Genomic DNA, 24,903 nt, shown 5'->3' with positions numbered 1-24,903 from the left:
GTTGCCAGAAGAGACAACAACCTTTATATTCCCAGCATCTGGGTGGGTGATCAGTTAACATTTTATTTCATTTGTTCTCTCTCTCATCTCTCTCTACTGCCCTGACATGATGCCCCATCACCCCTAAAATATACTGCCTTCCACCCCAAGCTGGAATGCCTGCTACTGTAACAACAGAAAATGCAGCCATCACAAAATATCAGCATTGATAGAATACTACTGCCAAATTCAAAGAGTTTATTCCCATTATCCAATGGTCCTAACAATGTCTCTTTTCCTTTTCAGTCTAGCATCCTGTCCAGGAACCTGCCTTGCATTGAGTGGTCATGTCTCTTTCAGTCTGGAACACTTTCAATCTTGCACTCTCTCTCTCTCAAATGCCTGAGTTTTAAAGAATGCATGCCTCTTCTTCTATAGGTTGATCCTAAGCCTAAGTATGTCTGCTGACACCTTGATCTGGAATATCTAGATCCAGATTGCGATGAAATATATTTCTGTTGTGTCAGCACCCAGTTTGCCATACTTTGTTATGGCAGCCCTAGGAAATGAACACAGCTATGATCTTAGCTGTGAGTTCTCACCCCCTCTTTCATCTTCTGGAAACCCACTGGCTCACCTGGACATTTTTAGGGAGGGAGCTGAAAGTGCTGTCTGAAAGTCTTCTATTTGTGAAGGCAGTTGAAGGTGTCTGAAAAACAGGCCAGGACTATGAGTTTTCCAGACTGTGACAGAATGAGTCAGGAACCCACCATATTTTGCCCAAACAGAATAATTAATTCCTTTAATTAATTCCAACACATTAATTCCTTTTTTTTCCTTTTATGGTGCCAATTTTAAATAGTTTTATTTAAGACATTGCATTTTCCACTTTACAATCCTATACAATAAAAGGCTAACATGCAAATTGTTCCCTCCATGGGAGTTCCACTGGGAGTTCAAACGGGAGTTTGACCAGGAGGCGGGGCCGACCAGCCAACCACCCGCAGCCCCACCCCAGCCGGCCCGGCCAGATCAGGGTGGGCTGGCCAGACCCCACTCGTGCACGAATTCATGCACCAGGCCTCTAGTACAGTTATGAAGTGCATTATTTCTTTTCCCTGTGCACAGTCCGTATTCAAGTATCAAGAATGCTCACTTAGCCCTGACCAGTTTGGCTCAGTGGATAGAGTGTTGGCCTGCAGACTGAAGGGTCCCAGGTTCGATTCCGGTCAAGGGCATGTACTTTGGTTGAGGGCACATCCTCAGTGGGGGGTGTGCAGGAGGCAGCTGATGGATGTTTCTCTCTCATCGATGTTTCTAACTCTCTATTCCTCTCCCTTCCTCTCTGTAAAAAATCAATAATAAAAAAAAGAATGCCCACTTATTTACTATACAGCAGCTCAACTTTTAAAACTGCCATGGAATTTGCTACAAATCTGGGTCCTTCAATATTCTGTGTGGAACAATGCTATATCTATGCTCAAAGCTGGCTTAATCAACCTCTTCAATGGTGGGCCCAGAGGAGGTACCACCAGATGGAGGAGCTTCGCCACCAGGGAAGCCTCCAGGCATTCCTCCAGGCATGCCTCCTGCACTCTGATACAGCTTGGTTAATGATGGGGTTGCAGACTTTTTCCAACTCTTTCTGCTGATGTTCAAATTCTTCCTTTCTGCAGTCTGGTTCTTATCAAGCAGAGTTGATGATTTCATTGCACTTGTCAAGAATCTTCTGTTTGTCCTCATCATTGATCTTGCCTTAAATTTTTTCATCGTCAACAGTTGCTTTCATGTTGAATACATAGGCTTCAAGTGAATTCTTGGAAGACACCTTGTCCCAAGGCTTCTCATCTTCTGCTTTGTACTTCTCAGCTTCTTGGACCATGTGCTCAATGTCTTCCTTGCTCAGATGACTCTTGTCATTAGTGATGGTAATCTGTTCTCTTTTCCTGTACTCTTATCCACAGCAGAGACATTGAGGATGCCACTGACATCAACATCAAAAGTGATTTCAATCTGGGGGACACCACGAGGTGCAGGAGGCATGCCTGTGAGTTCAGACTTGCCAAGCAGGATGTTATCCTTGGTCATGGCACGCTCACCTTCATAAACCTGGGTGAGCATCCCGGCTGGTTGTCGGAGTAGGTGGTGAAGGTCTGCGTCTGCCTGGTGGGGATGGTGGTGTTGTGCTTGATGAGCACCGTCATGACGCTGCCAGCCGTCTCAATGCCAAGGGAAAGAGGTGTGACATCCAGCAGCAGCAGATCTTGGACATTTTCAGATTTGTCTCCAGAGAGAATGGCTGCCTGGACAGCTGCACCATAAGTGACAGCCTCATCAGGGTTGATGCTCTTATTCAACTTTTTTCCATTGAAGAAGTCCTGTAGGAGTTTCTGAATCTTGGGGATGCGGGTAGAGCCACTCACCAGGACAATATCATGGATCTGGGACTTGTTAAGCTTGGCATGCCCAAGGGCTTTCTCTACAGGGTCCACGGTACCATGGAAAAGGTCAGCATTCAATTCTTCCAACCAGCACCGGTGATAGAGGTATAGAAGTCGATTCCTTCATAGAGTGAATCAATCTCAATACTGGGAGAGAGAGTATGCTTAGCACGTTCACAAGCAGCAAGGTGACAGACAGCCCTCTTGTCACTGATACCCTTCTTATGCTTGTGTTTGAACACTGAAATGAAATGGTTGACCATTCGGTTGTCAAATCTTCTCCACTTAAGTGGGTGTCCCCAGCTGTAGATTTGACCTCAAAGATTCCATCTTCAATTGTGAGGATTGACACATCGAAAGTGCCATCTCCCAAGTCAAAGATCAGCATGTTTCTTTCAGCTCCAACCTTTTTGTCTAAACCATAAGCAATAGCAGCAGCAGTTGGCTCATTGATGATTCTAAGTACACTGAGACCAGCAATAGTTCCAGCATCTTTGGTGGCCTGACGCTGAGAGTCATTGAAGTAAGCAGGTACTGTGACAACAGTATTGGTAACAGTCTTCCCAAGGTGGGCTTCTGCAATTTCCTTCATCTTTGTCAAAACCATGGATGACACCTCTTCTGGATAAAAGCTTTTTGTCACTCCCTTGTATTCCACTTGAACCTTGGGCCTGCCAGCATCATTCACCACCATGAAAGGCCAATGCTTCATGTCAGACTGGACAACAGCATCATCAAATCTACGTCCAATCAAGTGCTTGGCATCAAAGACCGTGTTGGTAGGATTCATTGCTACTTGATTCTTTGCAGCATCAGCGATCAATCGCTCAGTATTAGTAAAGGCAATATAACTCGGGGTGGTTCGGTTTCCCTGATCATTGGCAATTATTTCCACTTTTCCATGCTGGAATACACCCACACAAGAGTAGGTGGTGCCAAGATCAATGCCAACTGCAGGTCCCTTAGACATGGTTGCTGGTGTGTGTGCTCAGCTTGCACAGACAGAACAGAACTGGTGTCCCCGCGATCAATGAGCAAACACATTCTTTTCATTTTTTTTTCTTTAATAAAGTTCCAACATCCTGCTGGTTAGCATCTAATCTTAGTTAATTATTCAATACAGTTATCTGCACCACCCAGGAAAAGTATATAGCAGAATGACTAAAAATAAGTTGAAAGACTAGTCACCATAAATATTATTTTCCCAACATTATGTAAACTATTTTTAAATGCATTGGTCATGGCACCTCCACCAATACACCTACCCCACTACCAAGTAGAAAAAGTAGAAAAGCTACCATGACTTTAATATTAAGAGAGTGTACACCTCTTAATGACAATAAACCATACACCTCATCTTTAAGTCATATGCATTCCATCCTGAAATGCCTTTCTCATAGAATATACTTATTTCTCTCATATATGACCCATATTTGAAGTAGATCCCCAAAGTTTCCTTCTCATTCTCTCTTCTATTTTCCCCCCACCAGCTCCTGGTCATAATGGAATCCATGATCTCTCTGCTTTACATCTGGATGTATTCTCAGAGCTTTGGGTACCCTGGTGCCCAGCATATTGTTGGCCAGAGATACCTGAAAGGTAACTTCCTTGTTATTCTGGTGCTCATTCTACTGGGGGAAGAGAGAGAGTAGGGATTTGCTGGTTAGATTTCTGTATCTTACAGGTTTATAGAAGATTTTATCATCAAGCAGTTGACTGAGTTTCCTTTTCTTTATATCTTTTGGTTTTACCCAGGAGCTGGTGTGATAAAGGATGAAGACATGGCAAGGTATTGGTTTAGGTAAGAAAGATGACACATCTACCACAAGTAAAACTCTAGAGTTATCTTTTTAGGAAATGATGAAATATAAAGCCTAATGATGTGGTGCTTTTTCCCTAGAACAAGAATAAGGTAGAGGTGTACACTCTCTTAATATTAAAGTCTTGGTAGCTTTTCTACTTTTTCTAGTTGGTAGTGGGGTAGGTGTATTGGTGGAGGTGCCATGACCAATGCATTTAAAAATAGTTTACATAATGTATGCAAGCAATAGACAAGCTTTAAAGAGTTAAACTGTGGAACATATACTATTCTAGGTCAATATTCAGAACATCAATACTTTTTTTAAAGTATGTTTTTATTGATATTAGCGAGAAAGGAAGGGAGAGGGAGAGAGAAACATAGATGGGCTGCCTCTTGCATGCCCCCCATCGGGGATCAATCCTGCAGCCCAGGCATGTGCCCTGACTGGGAATTGGATCGGCTACCTATTGGTATGCTCAACCAACTGAGCCACACTGGCCAGGGCAGAACATCAATAATTTTATTAACAGTGCTCTGCATTATTGTTACCTTGTTTAAATTTTAAGCTCTTGACCATAAGAGACACATTAATTTGAAATTTAAAAGTGGAAACACATCTTACTCATTGTTTAGTCCATCCATTATTTGGCCTAAACTTTATTCAACTGATTGGTATTCAGTTGATGAGTCCTCACAGAAGACTCATCACAGAAGAATATTTCATATTATGTTTGCAGTTTGAGAAAGTAAGAATAACTTTGGAAACATATACACATGAATACCGCACCTCATACTGACTAGAGGTTAAAGAATAGAAATAAATATTATCTTCTTCATCTACATGATTTTATTCTTCATTAGGACAAAATTTTCAGCATCTCTCCCCAAAGAGACCCAAATTAGGGATCTTCTTTTCACTCAGAACAACCTTGCTCCCCTACCAGACCAATAATTTCTATCTGGAGAACCTCTATAAACAAACTGAATGCCTCCTGCTATTCCAAGCCAACAGGGGCACAGCACCCTAGCTAAAGCGCATGGAAACTGCCAATCCTCCCAAAGATGAAAATTAACTATGGATCACTGACTGTAAAAATGTAAATTATACACATTTTCAACTGCCAAAGGATGAGATTACTCTAGTTTGTAAGAACAGGGACTAATTTAGTAAATTGCATTCTATGAGCCATTCACAATTTTATAGCTCAAAATTCTTTTAAAAATATATTTTATTGATTTCAGAGAGGAAGGGAGAGGGTGAGAGAGACAGAAACATCAATGATGAGAGAGAATCATTGATTGGCTGCCTTCTGCTCACCCCCCACTGGGGATTGAGCTACAACCCAGGCATGTGCCCTGACTGGGAATTGAACCATGACCTCCTTCTTCATAGGTCGACGCTCAACCACTGAGCCATGCCAGCTAGGCTGTTTTAAAACTTTTAATGTGGCTATCAGGAATTAAAAAATGACACATGGTTTGCATTATGTTTCTATTATATAATGCTGATGTGCGGGGTCCCTTATGATCCTGGGAAGGGTTTGGTTATCTGATAGGAAAGTGAGCACAGCTATGTCTGCTATTGCTCATGTATTGATGACCTCATCTTTCTCAGATGTTCTCCTTCTCTGTAGAACAGTGGTTGACAAGCATGGCTGGTCGTGTCAGAATTAATATTGACTTCATCGAGCCGTAAAAGCTCCCCAGGTGGCTGTAATGTACAGCAAGGTCAAACACTAGAAGTCTGCAGTGATTTATAAAGTGAATGCAAACCAGCGGAGGAAGCCATGTTAAGCCAACACAAAGCTTAAAGTGGGTGTTCTGATGAAGTTAACCTGTCAACAGAAGAAATACCTTTGAGAGCTGGGAAGGGAGTGGCATGGCTCCAGGGTGGCAAACTGTGGTTGCTGATTGATAATTGGCTGAAACCCTTGCAGCTGGGAGTGTAGGCCACCGCCCAAAGCATTAGCCTCACCAGGCACATTGGTTAGGAACGAAGCCGCTGAGGCCCTTACCCAGCCCCCCTGAAGCAGAATTTTCACTTTAACAAGATTCTAGGGTGGCCAGTATGTGCATTAAAGTTTAGAAGTGCTGCTTGAGACAACATTTTGTAAGCCAAGTCCTCACATGGGACCAGCTTGAAAAATCTTTCCACCTTTCAGTGATGCCTTCCAGTGTCAGGGATTGGGTGGGGAAAGTGTTACAAAGGCAAGATTTCCCTGTGCATATTTTAAAAATAGAATTTATGGCTCTTGAATTACAAAATAATGTATGCCTAATGTGGAAATCATTGAAAAAAATTGCCTGTATCCCATAGCACAGTAAAAATGAGTTTTGACATTTTAATAAATATTCTTTCAGACTTTTTTCAATTAATATATGCATAATATACCTGAAAGAAGATTTTACTATTTTATAAACATAAACTTCAAGTACTTTTCCTAGTTTCTTGCTATCACAATGAACTGTTGGGAAGAGCCTTTTATATACATCTTTTTGTATATCTGATTATTTCCTTACCAAAAAACCCCACAAAATGCCCTGGCTGGTGTGTTCAGTGGTTAGAGTGTTGGCCTGCACACTGAAGGCTGGTGGGTTCGATTCCTGGTCAAGGGCATGTACCTGGTGGCAGGTTCAATCTCCAGCCCTCATTAGGGTGCATGCAGGAGTCAACCAATCGATGTGTCTCACTCTCCCTCCTTCTCTCACTCTCTCTCACTCTCTTAAAAAAAAAAAATCAATAGAAAAAATATCCTCGGGTAAGAATTAACAACAAAAAACCCCCACAAACAATGAAATGACCAGGTCAGACAAGGATCATTCCTAAAGCTTTTGATGCATATTGACAAACTGTCCTGAAAGATTGTCCATGTTCTGGTATAAATGCTCATAAACTTATCAATATTGTTTTTAACCATTTGTTTATATTTGCCAACTTGAAGATGTCTTCATTTAAATTTTTTCATTGATATCAATTGTGAAGTTGAAGATTTTTTTCTAAATATCTATTGCAATTTTAATTTTTTTGAGAATTGTCTATTTATTCAGTTTGTCCATTTTTTTCCCACTGGATTTTGTTATTTTCTTACTCATTTTCCAAAACTTTTATGCACTAAAGATAGCAAACTTTTGTATGTTTTCTTATACTTCTGACAACATTTTCCCCCTAATCAGTCATAGTTAATGTGAAAAGAATTGCAAAGTAACAAGGCAATAGCTATATAATCTATACTGTCTAGTGTGATGGCCATTAGCCACATGCGGCTATATAAATTTAAATAAATTAAAAATTCACTTCCTTAGTTGCACTCTCTAGATTTTAAGTATTCAATAGCTAGTGGCTACTCTATTGGATAGTGCAGATATAGAATATTTCCATCTTCAGAGAAAGTTCTATTGGAAAGCACTGGTATACTACATGTATATATTAGCAACTGGAAAGAATGCTTAAGGATGAGGTAAAACGTTATTGAATTCCTAACATTCCCAGATAGTGCTTTCTTATATTTTGATTTCCTCTATATTTTGGAGAAAAGAGTATAATTATACTAATATCTGTAAAAGCTGATTGAATGTGTTTGGAGCAGATGAGTAATTAGTTTTTTAAAAGTGCTATACTTGTTTCAAGTAAGAGAAGCATTTTTAATGAAAGAGGCTTATTAATATTTGCGTAGGTATGGGAAAAGATGAATGTATTGGTTTCCAATAATGGTTACATATTTTTATTGGCACTGCCCTTGGTTTTATTAAGGGGATGGCTTTTCACAGATTGTTTGCTTGTTTTTATTGCATACTCTCCTGCATTTGCCCTCACCTTTTTATTGGTGACCTTTTTATTTTTCTTTCTTTTTCAGATGAGCCTCCCAGCAGGACCATCCCCTTAAACGTTGCAGTAGGAAAACTGAAAAACACGACTGGGTCCATGGAAGCAGAGTAATGAAATTAGCTGTCTTTTCCCTTCCAGCGGATATGTCTTTCCTTCTAAACCTGCTCCCATGTATTATCTGGAATTGGCTGACAAAAGCATATGCTATGTAGCTCACTTCCTGCTCTTTCCTTTTTATGTGCTTGTATTGCTATGAGTTATGATAATAGTAACAAAGCAAAGGAATCCAAGATTCATATATGTGCATAGATCCCACTGATGACATTCTTTTTAAAAAATATATATTTTGTATTGATTTCAGAGAGGAAGGGAGAGAGAGATTGAAACATCAATGATGAGAGAGAATCATTGATTCGCTACCTTCTGCATGCCTCCTACTGGGGACTGAGCCCTCAACCTGGGCATGTGCCCTGACCGGAAATCGAACCCAGACCTCCTGGTTCATAGGTTGACACTGAACCACTGAGCCATGCCGGCTGGGCCCACTGATGACATTCTTACGGCATTCTGTGAGCCTGAGATGGAAGGTCAGGCCATTTCATGATCCTTGAAGTCCCTGGTGAATTTCTAAGGCTTCCTGGAGCACCGTCTTTACATCCTTATGGTATTTTCTTATACGCAGAATAGAACATATGAGCATACAGGCAGATAGGGCTCTTTGGATACAAATGCCCCTAGCATCTTTTGGACTAATCCTTTTGTGATTACTCATGTTCATCCAGAGAAATACTACTGCTTTCTCTGGGGAAGTTTTTCTTAATGTTTTTGAACAGTTCACAGTCTGTGACATTTTCAGGCAGCGATGTTGAGTCAGAGACATTTTGATAGGGCCCCCAAAATAAACCATTAAACTTTCAGCTTATTTTTTTTAAAGTAATGAAATTGACATATATTCCACCACCAAGTGATGTGCACAATTCCCTCTCCCAACTCCCTCCCTTAATCTATCCCAAGCTGAGGGAGGGTAAGACAAGGTTCAGAAAGAGGGCGTCTCCGTGAGAGGCTGCAGAATGGGTGAGTCTTGGCAATAATAATGTATAGCACTCAGGGATGTTGGTTGCACGCATTACTTGGTAATGAAAATTTGAAATAACCATCGTGAGGCAGCCAAGTCAAAATGGCACAGACGATTTGTTTTCTTTTACAACTGATGGTTGGCAGTTTTACAGCTGACAGTGGGCAGATTAAATGGAGCCCCTCTCCAGTTACCACTCCCAAACCAAAACACAGAATTTGCTGGCGAGAAAGGGGCGTCTCAGACATTACCTAATAATCTTGGCTGGAACAACTCCCCAAAATGGGGCAAAAGAATCCAGCTGGACTCTGCCGTTGTTAGGGCTATGTCTTTGAGTAGCTGTGCTTTTATTAGGAAGACATCCATGATGGAACCCAGATGAAATGGCCTGTGTTTCCCTCAGTATCTTAGAATGAGTCTAACCAGGTGTTAACCTGGCCCGAAGCCTAAACACGTAGACACGCAGGTGCTTTCGGTTTCCTCTTTCTTTACGCTACTAACCCGCCTCTCCCAGGGACCTAGAGCTGCTCCTTAATGTTGCTCAAGACAGGGGATCCAAGAGGCCCAGGAATTCCTGGAGAACGTTATTTGGACTAAAAGCAAGCCCTTGCCAACTAAAAGAATGGGGAGTTTTTATAAACCAGACAAGCGTCCTGAATGCTCTCGCTGGAACACAAGGGCGTGTCGCTCTCAGTGGTCCACGGGTCCTTGCAATGCTTGTGGCGCTTCTAATGGAAGCTGCTCTAGTTATATTTACTTTATGCTGCTGTGCCATCAATTCGCTGTTCAAAATCTTTGAAGTGAGGTGTTGCTTATATGTTTGCCAGGGACCTGAGTTGGACCTCTTCTGGATTGAGGAGTATTTGATTTGAGTTTCATTCCTGCTCACCTCAGCTAAGTTTCAAGTCAGTGAGCACTGCATGAAGGGGTGGGAGGAACAGAGGAAAGAAACCTGTCACGTCAGAGATTTGGCTCCTTTGATGTGTTAGTTGGCACCTGTGGGTTCACTGAAGGAGCTAAAGTCGTCATTAGCCTAAACGATGACATGTGGTGTTCTGCTTAAATAAACTCGTTTCCATGTCTCTACGTTTCCATTTTCTGCTCTATTAAGTTTCTGTGGTATTTTATTGTATTCGCTTTTTGTATTACAGAAAGTCCTCTATGGGGAGAAATAAAAAGGCTGTGAATGTTGTCAACAAAAGGGAAGAGAATCAAGTAGAAGGGCTCATTCTTATGGAGGACTGCCATGTGTAAGGCATTTTCCTAACTGCTTTAGAAGTATTTTAGCATTTGTTAGTTATAAAAGCCTTACGAGGTTAGTGGTGTCATTCCTATTTTACAGATGTGGAAACAGAGGTGTAGAGAGGTTATGTAATGTGTGCAGGGTCAGGGAGTGAGTGGTGGACTGTGGTTTGAACCTCTTACCTAGTTCTACTAACTTTACTCCCTCAAACTCTTCGTATCTCCTTCCTAACAATGCAGTCAAAGAGCAGGGACTTGGGTTGATTGCTGGTACTTAGTGAGGACTCCCCTCAGTCACATTTTCTAACTGTATTTTTTTTTTTAGCATAAGACACATATTCTTATTCTTCCAAAATGGAGTTTTTAATTTTAAATATAATTAGATTTGTTGCCTTCATATTATAGCACAGTTCTCTCCTGTGAAATCAGAAACATGATGTGAAGATGACAAAAGTGCCAAAGGAGAATTCAATAAAATGCTTAAGCTGTGTTTAAACTAGTTGTTTCACTTTTAAGTTGAAGTGTCAAGTTTACCCATATGCAAGATGACTGGATCATAGTCAATCTCTTCTTTGTCCAAATGTGAACACACAAACTTTTCAGGTTGTAGATAAAGTGATCAAAGTTTTTCTTTCTGCTTTCATATTTTAGGAAGCAATTTAGAACTCTTCAATGTAGAAAATCCAAAATCTGTAAGCTGAATTTTTCCCTTGAACCTTTGAAGTATTTTTGTCATCCCTGGAATCACTTCAAATTTTCTTACATTTTCCCAGAAGACATCGTTTTTATTTCAATCTATGTCATTTGAGATATAACACTGAGAATTTTACCCTGAGCCACATGCACTCATCCGCATAATACTAGAAAAATAACTTTCAATCCTCATGCAAATGAACATTTTTTACCTTTAAGATATCCACTTTACTGTGTTGCATTTAAAGTAATATTTCAGACCCTGGTTTACACTGATGACCCAAATGTGCCATTGTGAGATATGCCATAGAATAACCACCAAATGGTGGTTATTTCTTTATTTTAAAAAAATTCATTCAGGTATCTTCTATAAACATCTTTAACATTGATTTAGGTTGTTTTAGGGTGCTAATCTGCCTTCTAAAAGTTCTTTGTTGCTGAAATAAAGAAATCAAAATAATTGAAAAAGCATAATTATAATTAGAGAGACTACAGGGGACTCACTATCACACCCCTTCCATTTAGACTTTCACGGGACTCCAGTGCTAGACAGGGCGCGATGACCTGCCAACCCATTCCGGGAGAAGCCTAACCTTGCTTCATGCGAAACCACACAGGGGGATGCACCAGGTTTCCCTGACTCCATAGCTCTGCTTCTACTTTTTCTTTCTGTAGTTAGGGAAGATTTGAGGGGGGAAAAGCAAGAAATAAGAAAAAAAAATGGCGGGAGGAAGGGATGAAGACAGAGGGAGAGAAACAACTTATACATATTCGTTGCTCTGAGATACCCCAGGTTCTGCTGTCCTCCTTCCTTCTTCCCCTATGCTCTTTCAAGGGCACAGTGGTTGAGGCTCAAGTTTCCTGTTTAGCCCTTTTGATGTATTTCTTTTTTTAAATCCTCACCAAGGATATTTTCCCATGGATTTTTAGGGAGAGTGGATGAGGAGGGAAAGACAGAGAGAAATATCGATGTGTGAGAGAGAAAATCATCAATTGGTTGCCTCCAGCACATGCCCTGACCAGGGTCTGGGCTTGGGGGAGGAGCTTGCAACCAAGGTGCTATCTTTGACTGGAATGGAACCCAGGACCCTTTGTTCTTCAAGCTGATGCTCTATCCACTGAGCCAAGCTGGCTAGGGCTAGCTGCTTTGATGTATTGATTCTTTTTCTTTTCAAGGCAAGTCTGCATTGATGTCAATATAAAAAAATATGTTATGTTAAAGTATGACACAACATTTATGACATACAAATCTTAAGTCAAGAACTCAATGAATTTTTCATATATATCACCTTGGAAGCCACTGCTCAGATGAAGATGTAGATTTCCAAGATTCCTTCCTAGTCAAACCCACTCTCCCCCCCACGCCCCTCCCTCCCCCCGTAATCCCGTAATTACTCTCCTGATTTCTATCATTATGGACTGGTGTTGTTAATGCTGTCATATTCATTTGTAAATTTGTAAATACTATAGTATACAATCTGTTGTGTCCGGACTCCTTCACGCATGCTATTTGTGAGATGTATCCTTGTTGCCTGCAGTGGAAGTTAGTTCATTCTCATTTTGTACACTATTTCATTCCATGATTATAGCACAATATATCCTTTCTGCTTGTAATGGGATTTCAGGTTGTTTCCATTTTCTGGATATTATGAAAAAAGTACCTATAACCATTCCTGTACATCTCTTTTGTTGGATACAAGCACTTATTTCTTTTGTACATATACCCAGGAATGGAATTGCTGGGAAATATAAGTATACCTACGTTTAGTTTAGGTAGTTCTGACAAGTATTTTTGCAAAGTGGTTGTGCCATTTTACACTCCCACCATCAATTTTTGAGAGTTCCAGTTTTTCCCCATTTCTGTGAACACTTAGCTTTGTCAATCTAAATTTAAGCTCTTCTAGTTTGTGAAGTGGTATCTTATTCTGGTTTTAATTTGCATTTCTCTGATGAATAATAATGGGGAGCGCAGCATTAGGAATTGTTTGGGGTTCGGGGTTCGGTACACAATGCAACATGTACTTACTTTAGGGTCCCCAAAAGGAGCCTGGCTATGATTTCCTGGAGGTGAGCTTTGTGGTGTGGCCACATTCTCAGAGGGAATGTACTAAATTAGATGCAACTGGTAGGAAATTCTTCTAAATTCTAAAGTACCCATGTTAAAAAAAAAAAAAAAAAGCAAACAAACTTGATAAAAGCCTTCTCAATATTGACCACAATCTTAAAAATTTATATAAAATTAACAATAATGAGTTGTGAAGCTGAAAGCAGCCTTTCTAAATTATCAATAAAAAATTGAATAACACTGCTTATAGAGGTATTACAGACCTTCTACTCTCTCTATAGAAATTATGAAATAATTTTTTATAGCCCAGACAAGTATGGCCCAGTTGGTTGGGCATAGCCCTGTGCACTGAAAGGCTGCTGGTTGATTCCTGGTCAGGGCACATACCCAGGTTTCGGGCTTTCCTTGGCTCTGAGTTCTGAAGCGCCATGAAACGGAGAAACCGTATATAATATAGAAACTGAGAACTATGTGATATTTGTAGGAACAGGATTGTTAAGGACTTCATGTTTCTTTCACATTGCTCCAGTTCCTCTGGGCGAGGCAAGCATTGGCTTTGCATTAGTGAAGGAGAAGATGGAAGTTCTCCGTCCCCTTCCTTCCCAGGGTAATTTCAGAGGAGACTTTGAATCTACTGATTATGCATAATGAGATGGCAAACTATACAGCAGATAAAGCGACCATGTCCCAGAATTAAATCGCCAGAGAGTACAAGAGTATAATCATAGTTACCTTAAAGGTAAAGAAACCGGAGGCGTAAGGAGGTCCAGCTGATGCAAGGACATGGTGATTAGGATTAAACCCAACTAGCTACTGGATTAACTATAACTTGCTATCTTGCTAGACAGTTCACTTCAAAAACAGGAAGAAGAAAGATTTACCTTGAATGTGCTTAGATATTGATGTTTCCTTGGCAACAAATTCTAAATTAAGAGAAAATTCTAAACTAACATACGCAGTTTTGTTAAAAAATTGTGGGCTCTGAAGTTGCAGTTGCAGAAGCTCCTTCCCATCCTTTGTTAATTGAAATAAGAAGTCCTTTATCTTGGATGCTGCCATCTAGCAGTTATGTTAGAAAAATCTGTTTTCTAGGCATGAAAACAGGAGGTCCTTTCCCTCTGAATATCCCTGTGCTTTGGCCTTTTTTTACTTTCTTGCAGTAAACCAGTGCCATGTGAGTAATTAGCACGTAACACCCACCTCATTGAGATCCAGTCATCAGTAACTGTCTCTAGTTGCAATTTAGGTGACCAGTTACAATTCTGTGGCACTTACATACAGATAGTATGAGCATAGGTATATATTAACAGAATATCTGTTTTTCCCCTCTAGATATTTTAAATTCCTTTGTTAGGCCAAGTCATTCCAGAGCTACATTCCTTGTATAGTTTTGCGTTTACAAAGAGATGCTTTAGTTTTATGCCATCCACTTCCTTTGAGGGATGCTATCAGATAGAACCTTGAGAAACCTGACCAGGATACAGCTGGGCTAATCATAGGTGGTCAAGTCAGCTGCATGAATATCTCCTGGGAGCAAGTTGGAAATGCAGAATATCAAGGCCCACCCCATATCTACTGAACCAGAATCTGCATTTTAAGATCCCCAGATGGTTTCTATGTGCATTGAAGTTCGAGGTACACTTTTCCACATTGCTTGGTCTATTTTCCTGAAGACTTACAGGGAAAAGTTATTTCAGATATAACCTAGTGGTGAAGTTCCTGGGCATGAGTTTGCCTGCCCCACTTACTGGTTATGTGCTTTGGGAAATATACTGGACTTCTTAACTCCCATTTTCTTCTATGTAAAATTGAGACTATAATAGTACCTATCTCATGAGGTTATTGTAATCATCAAATGAGAAAATGCACTTAAATTAATTAAGCCCATAGTTGCATATGATGTTAGCTGTTTTTGTTGTTCCTACTACCAGAAATGCATTTTTATTTTCTTAATTAAATGGTTTGTTTTGTGTTATAGACTCATATAACATGTGGGGTTTTTCTTTGGGGAGGTGAGTATTGACTGTAAGGAACTATAGACTCAAATTTACAGCCCTTTACAGCAGGTATTTGATTTTTTTGACTGACCTTACCCCAGCTTCATGTCATTTTATTTATTTATTTATTTTTCCATTCTTTAAAAAAAATATTTGTTTTTGTTTACTCCAATTTCCATATGTTCTTACATTCCATTCTGTGCAGCATGGTATCTTTGTAAGCCACTTCAAAATTATTTTATATTTAATAATTTACATATGACATAGAAACAGGTTGGTCATCACAATTACAAAGTTATTACTTCATAATTTTGACAGCCTTGTATTATTTTTCCCCCATTAACGACTTGCTATAGTTGTATTGGTCACCCTGTAAGGCAGGGACACTTAAAACAATTTTTAAAGAAATATCATTTCCCTCACATTACCTTCTTGTTCACTGTATCTCCAGCATAGTACCTTACACATAATAGATGCACAATACATTTATTGAGTGAATAATTATTTATAAATGTACATCTAAATCAGTTACAGATTTGCATCTTTTCATGTTTGCTATTAAATTCAGACCTGGAATGGGCTTTCTTCATCTCTCAACTTGTCCAGTGCACAAGACTCAGATCAAGTGCTACCTTCTCCCAAGATGAAGATGTCCTTGACCCTTCAGCCCAGACCAGGGGGCTATCTCTTCCAAAAACTATGGAACTTACTGCTTGTCTTACTCAGCTTGCACTTGACATTCTCCTTATATTGGTAGTTCTCCTTGATCGAGAGCACAAGCTTTGGAACCAGAGGTTATGTGTCCAATCCGATTTGGGTCACTTACCAGCTCTGTGATTTTAAGAACATTATTTAGTTTCTCTAGGGCTGTCTTAAGTAAAATGGGAAAATAGGATGTTGTATTGCTGTAATAGATAATCTATGTGAATGATTAGCATAGTAGCTGGAGCCATGGTTAAAACTATGTCTTTTCCCCTCAAATTAAATCCAATCATTGTCTCTTATTGAATTAGCAGGAAATTATTACATGGCTATGAGTGAAGTCCTAGTCCCATAATTCTTGAGGATTCTTTTTGCCTTGAGCTTCCATGGCCCAAGAGGCGGCTGGGTTTTGTGTATTGGTGATCGGTGGTGAATGCAGCTGTGATTAAGTATTGTTTAAATTTCATGGTGCAGCAGTGCTGGTGTAGAAGGAAGGTAGGAAATATTTACTGTTACCCTGGTAACGCTGCACAACACAGTTTTAGACTTTCCTTGGGTTCCTTTTAGTTGTTTTTTCTGTATGCCTCCTCTTTTTATACTAGAGCATTATTATTATTATTATTATTATTATTATTATTTACATTCCTCTTCCTAAGACTATGTTATAAATATCATAATTAATTTCTTTCCAAAGGATATTTTTTGGAAGTCTTTAAAATAATCTCCACTTTCTTTGAGCTATATGCTGGGGCATACATTAAAGGATCTAAAAGGCAAAATGCATGAGAGTCAAACAAATCTTTGAGTCTCAGAATTCCGAAAAGTGATTAATCAAACCCATTCTCACATGAGAGATTATACGAAGTTATCGCATGAGATGCTTTTTCTATCCACAAAATCCTTGAGGATATGGATACATTCTACTAGGAAGGAAGCTATCATCACAGACAACTATAGTTAAAATGAATAGTGTGTGACAGGAAGGAACCGAGCAAGCCCCTTTGATCAAAGTCGTCTCAGGTGTCCCGTCATTAAGGATGGCCCAGCAAACATTTGTTTATCAAACATTTGCTCTCCCATCTCCATGCGAATTGCTTTCCTCCCCTCTGAAGTCACAAACCACTACCCCTTTTCCTCCCGAGTTTAAGATGAGACTGCTGGATTTGCCCTGGTTCCCCCATATTCTTATGAAACCCCTGCAATGTACACATATAATTAAAGTTGGTTATTTTCTTCTTTTTATCTGTCTCATGTCAATTTGATTATTAGAGCAACCAGAAGAACTAAGAGAGAAAAAAAGGGAAATTTTCCCCATTCCCCCCAAATGTTAATGCAAATTTAAAAAAATATATTTTTATTTATTGATTTGAGAGAAAGAGAAACATCGGTTTGTTGTTGCGTTTATTTATGCATCTATTGGTTGACTCTTGTATGCGCCCTGACCAGAGACTGAATCCGCAGCTTTGGCCTGTAGGGATGATGCTCTAACCAACTGAGCTACCTGGCCAGGGCTCCTCTATACAGATTTTTAATGAATACTTGTATCTTCTAGTTAATTTAAAAAACGAGCCCAAATTCACATTGATTTTTTATAATATGAGTATTGGAAAACATGCTTAAAATATGTTTTCCTTGTGTGGACCTGTTCGGTGAAGGAATATGTGTCAGTTCCAAGACGCCTGAGGTTGCCTGTGCTGTAACCAGCTCGTCCGCGCAGCTGCAGTTCAGATTCCCCGTTGGTCACTTAACTGATCTCTTTGGTTAGTAAGGGACCAAGACTACCCACAGAACTCTGTAACCATGGTGATAAGTGCCCTATTTTCACTTTTCAACAGAAGAGATGAGATGCTCTAGCATTTCTGTGCCTGTGGTTCCCAGGGGAATTTTTGGGAGCCATCCAAGCATTTAAGCCATAGAATCAGGCCTTGAACTGATAATTACTTTTTCCTTTATACTGTTACCTTTTAGATTAGGGGTGGTGACTGACAGCACAGATAGTCCATGACCAGCCAAATGTGAGGTCTAGGGCAAACCTGGGAGGCTTGATATTCTTAAAATATAGCAACTGGGCAAAAGCTCCTTTAAACCAAGAGCTTTACTTTTGAAATAAAATTGGTGTTCTTGCCAAAAATAATAACTGCACGCTTTCTGACATGTGATGAAATAAAACTTTAACGGGAGTTGTATGTGATTTGTGTAGAAAGCCAAAAGGCTTATTTAGACGATGTTTTCCAACCAAGATTAGCCTTAGACCTCGTTAGAATGGGCAGTAGTGTACATTTGAGATTTAGGGGGCACTGGAAAGGCACAATGTCCAAATATCCTCCCTTTTCTTTAGTCTGAAAATCTAACTTACCAGAGCTTTCAGACTAAAGAAAAGGGAGGATATTTGGACATTGTGCCTTTAAAGGTTTACAAGCCATTACAATACAAGTATCTCTGGGAAAGGCAGCACAGTAGGAGAGAGGCTGAAAGTCAGTGGCTTGTGAAATAAAACTGGGTTTTAGCCGTGTTTGCTTGGCCTGAAAGTGTTTTATATATATTTTAAACCAACATTTAATCGTAAGGTGGCTTCACATAAAAACTACATTACTCTATTACCGTTACACAACAGAGGATGTGACAAAACTAAGTTCTCACAAGGCTGGAGCCGAATAGCTGCTGTCCTGTGTAAATGGGTCAAATTCTCCCCAATTTGTCACAGCCTTCACCCCTTTACCAAGTATTCAAATACACCTCTTTAGGCCTTCCTTATTCGTTTACTTACACTTCCGGCTTCTACCTGTGAAAAACCAAAACAAAAAACAACCACCAAGTAGTAACTCTGACAATCCAAGGGCTGATGATTAAAGCATTTGCTTTGTGTTTGGCCTAGGTTTGCCTTCCTCTCTAAGAGAATCTGTAAGAGCATTAAGACTTCCCATGCCTCTTCTATTCTGTTGCTCCTACCTGCTATGAACTAAATGTAGTTTCCCCTCAAAATTCACGTTGAAAACCCTAACCACTGAAGGGATTCACAATAGGCCTCCCCATGAGGTGCCACTTTGGCATGTGAATAATTTGAGCTGAAGGCTATTGAGACTGAGCAAAACCTGTAAGAATTTTTATGAGTTTATCTGAGCCAAACTGAAGGCAATTTGAAGGGAAGCAAAATCTCAACAGGTTGAGAAAAAGCTCCAGAAAGTGGCAGTTTTAACACTTATTTTATACATCAGAATCATAGGGGAAGACATAAGGGGGTTACATGAAATCCATTGGTGATAGAGTAGGGAGGTGGGAAGAAGCAAAGCAGGAAAATCTCTGGGATTGGATAAGAAGTAAAATAGCCCTGGCTAGTTTGGCTCAGTGAATAGAGCGTCGGCCTGCAGACTGAGGGGTCCCAGGTTCGATTCTGGCTGGGGGCAAGTGCCGGGATGCAGGCTCGATCCCCAGTGGCGGGTGTGCGGGAGGCAGCCGGTCTATGGTTCTCTCTCATCATTGATATTTCTCTCTCTCTCCCTCTCTGAAATCAATAAAAATATATTTTAAAAAAGAAGTAAAACAAACATATATACTTCTTTTACATTTATGGACATAAGATAGTTAACAGTTAACAATTAACATGATAATAACAATGAGGGGATTTGTGGTTCCTGCTTTGGTTCAGAGATTATGCTTTGAGAGTCCCCCCCCCAAAAGGAAATTACTTTGACATTCCAAACGTATGTTATCAGGTATGTTATCTTAGATGCAAAAAGACAATAGACAGGCACAGTTTAGGTGAAGATTGACGTTTGTTAGGGAAAAATACTGCCCTAGGACATGACTATCCTCCATGAACTGTTTTTAGTTAGAAAGTTTTAATTTCAGATCATCCTATGAGGTTACTTTAGGTCTCTGAGTTGTAAGGCCACCATGCAGGCTTCCCCTAAGCTTGTCAGGTTTAATATGTGCTTCTCCCCACCACCCCCCCACCCTTTTTTTTTTTTTTTTTTTGTTAAGACCCTGCAGGCTCAAGAGAAACTTTTACTTCTCCCTTAAAGAATTTAAATTAGGGGCCGGGCCCATAAACAGAGTTATCATCAGAAATAACTTTTTATGAGCTACCTATAGGCAAGGCAAATGTCTAATTACTGAACCTCTGCTTTTCTTACAGTCTTGTGAATGCCCTTCCTCCCCTTTGAAGCCTCAAGGCCTCTTACCTCACCCTTAGCTCAGAATGTCACATATGCCTCATTTTCCTTTATGTCTCTGAGCATCTTGTGTATGTGGGGCTTCTGACTTTCTGAGGTATGCGGGGTTCCCATAGATATGTATGCATGTATAAATATGCATTAACATATTTTCTTATGTTAATCTTTCTTCTGTCAATTTGATTATTAGACCAGTTAGGAGAACCTAGAAGTTTCTTCCTTCCCCACACCTTCAATGTGATGGTGTTTGGCGATGGGGCCTTTGGGAGGTAATTAGGTTTTGATGATGTTATCTGGGTGGGGCCATCATGATGGGATTAGTATCTTTATAAGAAGAGACCAGAGAGCTAGCTCACTCTCTCTGCCACGTGAGGATACAGCTAGCGGGCTTCCATCAGCTGTAAATTGGGAAGACAGTGCTCACCAAGACCCTGACCATGCTGGCACCCATACTAGAACTATGAGAAACATGTTTATTGTCTAAGCCATCCTGTCCATTGTATTCTATTATAGCAGCCCCAACTAGCACACGGCCCCCATTCTCCCCTTGGAATATTATCAGAAAACAAACCAACCAAAGAAAACAAATAAAATATGCGTTTCCAATACATCTTCCTTACTCAAAACCTCTTACTATTCATATGTCTAGCACAAGCACACACACAAATGGGTCAGAGAAATCCTGCTGTTCCCTAAGGCTGACTTGAATGTTTGAGTTTTCCCAAGTTGTTAAGTGTTACTTCAGTGGGAACACATTGCAGTTGTACCAGAACAACCCAGCAAAATCTAATTGAAGCATGGAACTTATTCTGTAAAGTTAAGAGAGGTGGGGGAAAGTTGAATAATCTATTTTCAAACCTCATCCTCCATAGGAGAGGTGCTGTGTAGCTAAAAGTGTTACCTGAGAGCTGAAGCACTGGGCATAGTCCGGAGATGCTTTAAGACTGGGGAAGGGAAGTGGGAGAAATGGCTTTCTTCCTTCCTTGGAAGTCTTGAGAGTCTTAGGAGTTTATCAAAGGCCTCTGTTTTTCTCTATCTAAATCACTCACATGCTCAATGGTTTCTGAAATAGGATGTTTATTTTATAATTAGCAATAAAGCTTACAATGCAGATATTTGTGCAAGAGTCTATATGCAACATCATTGAAAGCATACACACTTTGAGTTATATTCATTTATGTTAAGCTACATGTGTGGCCATGGATGTGTGGCCACTCCAATGTCCCCTTAAGAGAATCTGCAGTGAGGCCCGGCTGGTGTGGCTCAGTGATTGAGTGTCGAGCTATGAACCAGGAGGTCACATTTCAATGTCCAGTCAGGGCATGTGCCCAGGTTTTGGGCTCCATCCCCAGTAGGAGGCATGCAGGAGACAACCAATCAATGATTCTCTCTCATCACTGATGTTTCTATCTCACTTTCCCTCTTCCTTCCTCTATAAATTCAATAAAAAATATATTTTAAACACACACACACACACACACACACACACACACACACACACACACAGAGAGAACCTGCAGTGGGGAACATAGTGAACTGAAAGCCCACCCGGCCATCATATCCTTGGATTCATCACTGCAAGAATACAAAACCACATTTCACAGGCTGCTCCCAGCCAAACACTAATCATGGTGGGCATCAGAGCTAGCTCAAATTCCCATCATTGGCTGGCTGAGACTCTCTAAGAACTGTGCTTTAAGCTTTTTCTGCCCAATTCCTACTTTTCTTTTTATTTTACAAATGTCAGACTTGTATTGTGGTCTGGAGTCTCTAGCTGTCTTCTCTTGCTTCTTTTCCTTCACAGGCATTTTCTCTAATAAATCCCTTGCACCTCTAGTCCTGTTTTGGAATGTACTTCTCAGAGGATCCAAATTGGCAAACTGTAATTGACTACTATTGGTGGAGTCAAGAGAAATTACAAAGTAATACCATACAAGGACCTAAGGAAGACTCTATGAGTGCCTGAAAAAGAACACAAAATGAAAAAAATTGATAAACTATCTTAGCACTCAGCATGGATATTATGTCCTTAGATAGTGGGAGGATCCAAATAAAATTTAGAACAATATGCTGATTACTTCTCTTTGGGATGGTAGTGGAAGTAAAATCTAACAGACACCAGGCATTAATTCATTAAATAATAATAATAGATAATACAATTACCAGACAAGGTTTCAATGACGATGGGGAAGTGAATAATGGAGGACAAAACAGAGGAGTTATATTAGCATTAAGGTAGGGAGTCACCAAGCAATACCCTAGAGCTAAGTGTCTCAGATAGGGTCTCAAGGCCTCTGAGGATCATACATGTGTATAATAAATTAGAAAACACTGTGTTTTCATTTTGATGCCAATCTAAAAAATTAGTATTTGTATACTTGGGATCTCCTAAATCATCTCCTAACTGAGGAATACCTCTCATTTATTTGCCTCCTTTTAAATTTGTGTTTATAATTATGTTGGCCCCAAATAGTTCCACTTTAATCATCACAAACTGGTGAGAAAAAAACAGAAGACTTAAAATGTAAATGAAGCATTCTTGTCAAGTGAAAGCCAAGTAGGCATCACCTGTGCACTGCAGAAATAATTGTTTTGCTGAACAGTAGTTTGAATACAGAATAACAGTGACAAGGATAATATATGTATTACAAACTCAAAGCCATTATGAACTAATAGGTGTGACGTGGCAACTTGGATTTAGCAAAACAACTTTAATTTTCACATTAAATCAATGTGGCAAATTTGAATTTAATTGCTTTTTGGTGTTTAAAATAAAAGTTGTAAGTTTGATTTGGCTTTATTACTGTACTAGAGGCCTGATGCATGAAATTCGTTCAAGGGGCTCAGTCCTTGCAGCCCCGGCTGCCTCTTGGCCCCACAGCCATGCCCACTGGTTGTTGCAGAAGGTTGTCCTGAAGGTCATTCCAGAAGGTCGTTCTGCTGTCGAGTCTAATTAGCATATTAGCTCTTTATTACATAGGACACAAGGTATTCATTCACTTAAGGAGTCTATACTAAGTTTTATGTACAACCTGCTCACATGGGAGTATTCCCAGTCTTTCTCCCATCCCCACCCACAGAAGGGAAAGGTATTTGCTCACTTACTTTACCTCTGCTCCCTACTCTCCCTTGAACTTGAGAGGAGGGTCTGCTTCTGAGCAGATAAATGGAGAAGGCAACACAATGACAGTAAAGCTCAGCTGACTTGGGGGACACTCGCAAACTTCTGGGTGTGAGCTGAGCCCAAGTTTGACATTAGTGCTTACCAAACCCTTGTGTTACCGTTTGGGGTTACTGGCTGGGACCTTGGTTCTTCTCATCAATGCAGAAAAGATTTTAAGGCCAACTAAAACGAATGTAAAGCAAAGTAGGATTTATTGAAAATATACTTCAAGTGAGGAGCGGGCCAGTTGAGAGTGACAATGGCCCCAAACTCCTAGGTTATATATGGTTTAAATGAGAGATTTCCTGGATGGAGACTTTCATTTGCATTCAGGGATGATTGACAGAAAAGGTTCTATAACTGTATTTCTTCTATGCATGCCTTTATCCATAATACACACAAAAAAACCCCATGGTGTGTGTGTGTGTGTGTGTGTGTGTGTGTGTGTGTGTGTGTGTGTGTGAAAACTGCAATGCAAATTTTGTCATGATTAGTCCAGAGCCCTAGTAAGGTCAGATTGATGTCATGCCTTTTTCCTCTGAGGCTGAGCCAAGAACCGACTGGTTCTGAACCTGCCTGCGGGTGGCCTGCTTCAGGAACTGCTGACTGCTGGGCTGCCCATAGAGAGGCCAAGTGAAGGCAATGTTGGTCTAACCCCAGGCAGGCCCCACCCCAGCCGCTCATGTCTAACTTCCTCCTACCTAACACATGAGCTGGGTGCCTTTGAAGAGCTACAAACCCTTGAGGTGAAAAGAGAAGGGGAAACATTCCTAGTAAGTAAAGCAAAGTCTATATAATTAAGAGCAGAGTATTAAAATACAAAAGTCAAATGAGTAAATTTGATGTAGGTGGCTGTATCAAGCGATCCATGAATCAGGCACTCCCCTAGGTTGTACAAAAACGTCCAGTTTGTGCCTAGGAAGAAGAGTGGGGCAAGGGAGCCATTACAAGGAAAAAAAGATTATTTTTCACCTGGGCATCTTCTTTTGGAGGAACAGACTGAGAGGGCTTTTATCATGCAGATTACCCCTTCTTGGGGAGGGGGCTGGAGAGGGCTCACTGGACAATTTACCTCATTGGTATTCACCAGAAAATTCCATACTGATTTGTATAAAATCCCACTCCTGGGAGAGGCTGAAACTACAATTAGGTTAGTTATTAAGTTTTGGTTTGGTGCTATTGTTTAGCAAAAGTGACTCCATTTTGGAATGTCATTTCTTTTCTCCTTCTCCTTCTCCTTCTCCTTCTTCCTCTTCTTCTTCTTCTTCTTCTTCTTCTTCTTCTTCTTCTTCTTCTTCTTCTTCTTCTTCTTCGTCTTCTTCAACAAGAAGAAAATAAATTCACAAGTTTGGGGGGAGTGGAAAGAATTTCAGAGGATGGGGTTGGTAAGAAAGAAAGTATAGAGTAGTTTGAGGGAGCTAAAGAATTTAGGAGTAAAGCCAATATGAGAAGCATTCATAAATAAGATTCTCTTAGTGTCTTTCCTGGAGTCACAGTTAAAGACGGGAGTTCCGTTATCAGTGCTGTGAGGAGAAAGTCCTGTTTGTGCCCAAGGACATATGGGAATCCTCAGGGTTGGTTTTTTTTTTTTTTATATTCCTATCAGTGTGAGCTGCTGATATGCTGTGGACCAATCAAGTTAAGCACTTGGAAACCTCTCAAGGACAAATATTACATTTTAAGGGAAGCATTGAAAAATAAGTCACCCAGTCCCAATCTGAAGTCTGACCTGCTATTATTTTCTCAA

The 24,903-nt window shown here is 40.2% G+C and overlaps 1 pseudogene; it reads right to left on the bottom strand.

The window, feature by feature from the left end:
* Nucleotides 1-1,470: 1,470 nt before the first annotated feature.
* Nucleotides 1,471-3,397, bottom strand: LOC103299793 (heat shock cognate 71 kDa protein-like; annotated as a pseudogene).
* Nucleotides 3,398-24,903: the final 21,506 nt, after the last annotated feature.

The sequence above is a fragment of the Eptesicus fuscus genome, chromosome 2 (genome assembly GCF_027574615.1).
Source record: "Eptesicus fuscus isolate TK198812 chromosome 2, DD_ASM_mEF_20220401, whole genome shotgun sequence".
NCBI classification, from domain to species: Eukaryota; Metazoa; Chordata; class Mammalia; order Chiroptera; family Vespertilionidae; genus Eptesicus; species Eptesicus fuscus.
Note: the sequence above shows the minus strand (reverse complement) of the source record. Positions and strands in the feature narration are given on the sequence as shown.